The sequence below is a fragment of the Anabrus simplex genome, chromosome 10 (assembly GCF_040414725.1).
Source record: "Anabrus simplex isolate iqAnaSimp1 chromosome 10, ASM4041472v1, whole genome shotgun sequence".
NCBI classification, from domain to species: Eukaryota; Metazoa; Arthropoda; class Insecta; order Orthoptera; family Tettigoniidae; genus Anabrus; species Anabrus simplex.
Window position 1 is genome coordinate 118,455,584 of NC_090274.1, and position 6,000 is coordinate 118,461,583.

The following is a 6,000-nucleotide window of genomic DNA, read 5'->3' on the forward strand; positions in this document are numbered from 1 at the left end:
TATTCTGGATGATTCTGTCCTATGATGTGGATTTTTTTAACTATGTTCTTCAAATTGCAACGTGTAACCCACGAGTTGCATCATAAAGAACGCAACTTACGTCCGTACAAGAACGTCCTCGAGCCCAGTAGCCTCGCGCTGAAGCTTTAGCTCATCGCCTAATCGTCCTTTGGATGAAGCAATATCGCTGTAGAAGGTATTTCTCGAGATCATGGTACTGAACAGATCTCTCGGATGACACTTTGGAACTGTGACCTTCAGTTCTAGGGTTCTTTCTTCACGACCTGAATGCGTGTTTGCTGCGAGTTACACAACATATATTATCGCACGCATGTGTTCTGTAATAGAGGCACAATTCATAATTTTCTTCCAAACTGCAGAGACCCGGGTTCTATTCAATTTCTCTTCTTACGTCTTTCAGCTAAAATGCCTAGATGGAATCAACGGTCCCCACCGTAGGAGGAAGACGATTTGCGGGTCATTGTAAACGAATTGTTGAAATTTAGTGGAGAGGATGGTGATCATAGTGAAGTGGAGTTCGTAAGTGACAAGTACTGCAGGCTCGAATGTACAGGGTTCGGGCCTAGCTGATGCGAATATTTAGCAGTCACAAAATCAAGACCGGGCCCGGACATATAAACGAAATAAAGATTCTTATGGGCATACTGTTGCCGCAAGAGATCGAACAGAAAACTGAATTATGGCATTATATTTCTCACAGTTGCTTGTTGATAACTGCTATTTCCTATCAGCTTATGACACAGAAGGGATTTTGTCCTCTCCAGGCTGAGTGGTTGAGACGATTGAGGCTTTGGCCGCCCTTCTGATCCTATCTTGGCAGGATCTATCCTCGCTCAGTCCGGTGGTCATTGAAGGTGGTCGAATGCACCAATATAACATGCGACCAAAGACGGTCGTGAAGGCAAACGCATACTCAGTAATGCTACAACATGTTCAGAGAATCATGTAACTTAACCACTTATGTGGGGACCTCGGTACACACCGGCTCACTCCCAGGTCGGGAATGAATTCCCTGATAGAAGAAATTATTTAAGTACTTGCTTTTAAACAATCTTAGACTAAAATGAACAATATACGGGCCACAAGAGAAATATTTAATTGAATACAGTGTATTTAGCTTTTGAATAATCCTTCTATTTTTCAATACTCTGGGCAAGAAGGTACAAAGTGCTTTCACACTGTGATACCAAGTTCGTTTCTTCCCAATAGCAAAGCTCTGACTTTCGATTATGTATTATGTTATTATTCGGTTATACAGTAACTTATACTTAAATATTTTACGTAGTTTTCTAACAATCTCTGCCTGGAAATAAACTTTCATATGTATGTAAATTCTAGACTAACAAGGTTTTCAATTAATTAAAAGATTTAAATTGGAATAAATAATACTCAGGTAAGTTTCTGTTATGATCGTTAGCGCTTCTGAGGCAGCCAGTTTATAGACCTGCAATTCATAATTGTCACTAATTGCGCTACACTACAAGTTTTCGGAGACGCCGAGGTGCCAGAATCTAGTCCCGCAGGAGTTCCTTTGCATGCCAGTAAATCTACCGACACGAGACTGATTTATTAGACCACCGTCAAATACCACACGACTGAGCAAGGAACGAACCTGACAAGTTCGGACCAGAAGGGTGGCCAGCGTCTCAACCGTCTGAGCCACTCAGCCTGGCGAGGAAAATATCTTCTGTGTCATCAGCTCATAGAAAATAGGAGTAGCCAATAAGCGTTTGCGAGAAATATAATGTCCTAATTTAGTTTTCAATACAATCCCCTGTGACAACTGTATGGCCATAAGAATCTTTATTTCGCTGTTATTTGTCCGGAACTGGTCTTAATATCTCCTTCGTTTTTTTACTAAACTGAGTTTTATGTGTGATTTTCTGCTGGGCATCTTTTGTCTGTACAGTTATGCTCTGTCATTCCTCTTCATCAAAAAATTGAAATATTGCGGTCGGTTTTGTTTTCCCTAATGTCTCTCCCACTACATCACGATGGAATTTTGGATCTAAGCAGGATTTTCTTTAGGCCACTTTTGGTCAAGGTTGATGAATGTACACTGGTTGGACTATTATCAGTATTATCGTCACAGCTGTCCCTGTCATGGTTCCTACTTGAAATGGACCGAACACGTGTTATCTCTTCCGCGACTGCTAAACAATCGCATCGGCTTGGCTCGAACCCTGTATATTCGAGCCTGTAGTACTTGTTCCAGATAAATTCCTGTCACCTGGGAATTATACTTCGGCAAACCTTACTTCATAAATATCACTATCCTACCCACTAAATTTCAACAATTTCGTTTATCTTGACCCGTAAATGGCATTCCTCTGAAGGTGGGAACCGGTGATTCCTTTAAAATATTTTAGCGGAAAAGAATTAAATAGAACGCTGGTCTCTGTAGTTTGGAAGAACATAATCAAATACGCCTGTATTATGGAACACACGCGTGCGATAATAGATGTTGTGTAACTCGCAGTAAACACACACACCAGTCGTCAAGAAAGAACCCAGGAACTCAATGTCACAGTTCTTAAGTGTGATGCGAGAGGTCTATTGCGTATCATGATCTACAGAAATACCTTCTACAGCAACATTATTTCACCCAAGCTTCACCGCGTGGTTATTGGGCTTTAGGTCGTTCTTGCCCGGACGTATGTGGCGTTCTTTATGATGCAAATCGTTGATCACATATTGGAATTGTGAGAGCATGGTTGAAAAATTCCCATCACAGGGCAGACTCATCCAGAATACGCTGCTGAAAAAAGAAATAAACCTCTGCAGGCAAGTATTTTTTAAGATAATTATAATCTAGGAGCAAGAGACTTGTAGCCACGGATCCCGACGCATCGCCAAATCAACGGGTTAAGTTACATGATACTCTGAACAATTTATGGCATTACTGAGCACGCGTTTGCCTTCAAACACATATTCGTTCGCATGTGAGCTGTTACACTAACATTCTGGCTGTAGGGTTTGTCACAGACATTAGGTAGGTATGGCCCTTGCCTGTATGAGTTCGCATGTGAATGGTTAGATCGACATTCTGCCTGAAGGATTTGCGCAGATATTGCAACAGGGTGGCTTTTCGCCTGTGTGAATCCAAATTTGCTCTGTATGACTGTCTTTCTGGCTGCAGGATTTGCCGGAAACATTACAGCAGTATGGCTTCTTGCATGCATAAGTGCACTACAGATATGCTAGGTTGCCTTTAATGATGCAGAATTTGCCACAGACATGGAAGCAGTGCTGTTTCACGCCTGTGAGAGTCCGCATGAGTTCTGTTAAACTCCTTTATGCATGAAGGATTTGCCACAGACATTGAAGCAGTGCTGTTTCTCGCCTGTGAGAGTCCGCATGAGTTCTGTTAAACTCCTTTATGCATGAAGGATTTGCCACAGATATTGCAGCAGCATGGCTTCTCATCTCAAAGCGTTCGAATATGAAATGTTAGATCGCCTTTCTGCTGCAGGATTTGCCGCAAATATTGCAGCAGATTGGCTTCTCGCCGGTTTGAGACCACATGAGTACTATTAGATTGAGTTTGACGCTGAAGGATTTGTCACGGACATTGCATCTGTGAGGATTCTCGTCAGTGTGAGTTCGCTTGTGTTTCGAGAGTGCACTTCTATCGGTGAAAACGAGAATACAGAAAATGCACCAGTGTGGCTTCTCACCTGTGAGATTCTTAAAGTAATCTGTTCGACTGCCTTCCTGTCTAAGGAATTAGCCACAGGCATTGCAGCATTAGGAACTCTTGCCTGCGTGATTCCGCACGTGAGCTGCTTGATACGCTTTAATGCTGAAGTATTTCCTCTTCTGTGTGAACTGGTGAACTGTACGACTGCCTTTCTGGCTGAAGGATTTACCATAAAAATTGCATTAGTATGGCTTCTCGCCTGTGTGAGTCCGCACGTGAACTGCTAGGACGCTTTAACAGATTTGACACAGACACTCTACAAGTGTGGCTTCTCGTCCGTGTGAGTCCGCACGTGAGCTGCTAAGTACGCTTTCATGCTGAAGGATTTTCCACAGATATTGCAGCAGTGTAGCTTCTCTCGTGCGTGAGTCCGTATGTGGGCAGTTATATTCACTTTCTGGCTGAAGGACTGGCCACAGACATTGCAGCAGTATGGCTTTTCGCCTTTGTGAGTCCGCATGTGGGATGTTAGATTGCCCTTCTGAGTGAAGGTCTTCCTACAGACATTGCAACAGTATGGCTTCTCGCCTGTGTGAGTCCGCATGTGGGCTGTTAGACTGCCCTTCTGACTGAAGGTCTTCCTACAGACATTGCACCAGTATGGCTTCTCGCCTGTGTGAGTACGCATATGGTCAGTTAGACTGCTTTTATTGCTGAAGGACTTGCTGCAGATATAGCACCAGAGTAGCTTCTCGCCTGTGTGAGTCCGCATGTGGTATGTTAGACTGATTTTCTTGCTGAAGGACTTGCTACAGATATAGCAGGAGTATGGCTTTTCGCTTGTGTGAGTCCGGATGTGTTTTGTCAGGTTGCTTTTCTCGCTGAAGGACTTGCTACAGATATTACAACAATTTGGCTTCTCGCCTGTGTGAGTCCGCATGTGGGATGGAAGACTGCTTTTCAGGCGGAATGTCTTGCTACAGATATAGCACCAGTGTGGCTTCTTGCCTGTATGAGTCCACATTTGGGCTGTTAGACTGTCTTCCTGGCTGAAGGACTTGCTACAGACATTGCAACTGTGTGGCTTCTGGCTGAAGGATATGTCACGAGGACTGCTCCTGAAACAAGGTGCTCCACCATCCGGAGGTTGATGATCTGCGTTGCTCACCTCGGGTCTCGATCTACAGCGAAAAAATTAAAACGATGTTGCCAACAGATCAACAGTCAACTCCACTACAATTCTCACATTGGCGAAATGCTACTACTGAAGATTCCACTGACATATATCACATACAGAGAGCTTGTTACTCATGAATATCACTTTCCTGGGGTTAAAAGTCATCTGAGGTCAAATTCAGAGTGTAGTCGTAAATTCGAAAAGGTCTCACTTTTTACGAGAATGTGTTGAGTCTTTTGTCTCGAATCACGATATCACGCGCAAGAAACATCTGACGATTTAGGAACGTGTAATCTCATAGACAATTCCATAGACTGAATGCATGAGAATAAGTGGTACAGCCTGAAAGGAGAAACACAAACTCTGTAATCCGCCAAACATTTACCTATTGCAATTCGTATGTCTGTTCTCGAACACGAAGGACAGAGTATGCTTTGGGGATTTCATCTTGTTCAAAAAGTACTCTGCGGTTTGTGGCAGGCGAGTAATCATTTTTGTAGAAAAGCCCTTGACCTTGAGGTTGTTCGAGAGAGAATCTCAATGTTGGAGATATTAATAAAGTTGAGAACATGGTTTTCCGACTGTCAGCAAGATCTACTGAACAATGGGAAATCATTTATAAATATTAATAACAGTCGCGCAAACATACGCATTGTATTTGTACATTGTTACCATATCATTGCCGCATTCTACTACGTCAGAGTGTGCAGTTAACTCTAAACACATAGCTTGGATGTGCAACCAAACACAGTCGACATACATATAGACGGACGGTAGTAAGAACAAGGAAGTTCATACTTACTACCATGTACTACATCATTCTACGTCTTAGTTACTGTCTTTAACAGCAGCATGAAAACCACTAATCCAGATAAAATCCTCGAAAAGCTGAAAGATACAGCTTTCAGTTTCACCTCCAGATACTGCTGTGTTAGATATTATGATGGCGACAAGGAATATGGCTTTGGTAGCAGCGTTTTATAACAATTTTCTGATATAATGAAATATTTGAACCCAAATGCTGGCTGTCACGCCCTTGACAAGAGTTCCTCTAACACTACAGCTAAAAGGAGCACAAAAATCAAGGCTTGAGCTAAAATTAAAGATTACAGGACATTGAACTGCACCGCAGTGGATATTCCTACTTTGTAAAGGAAGGAAA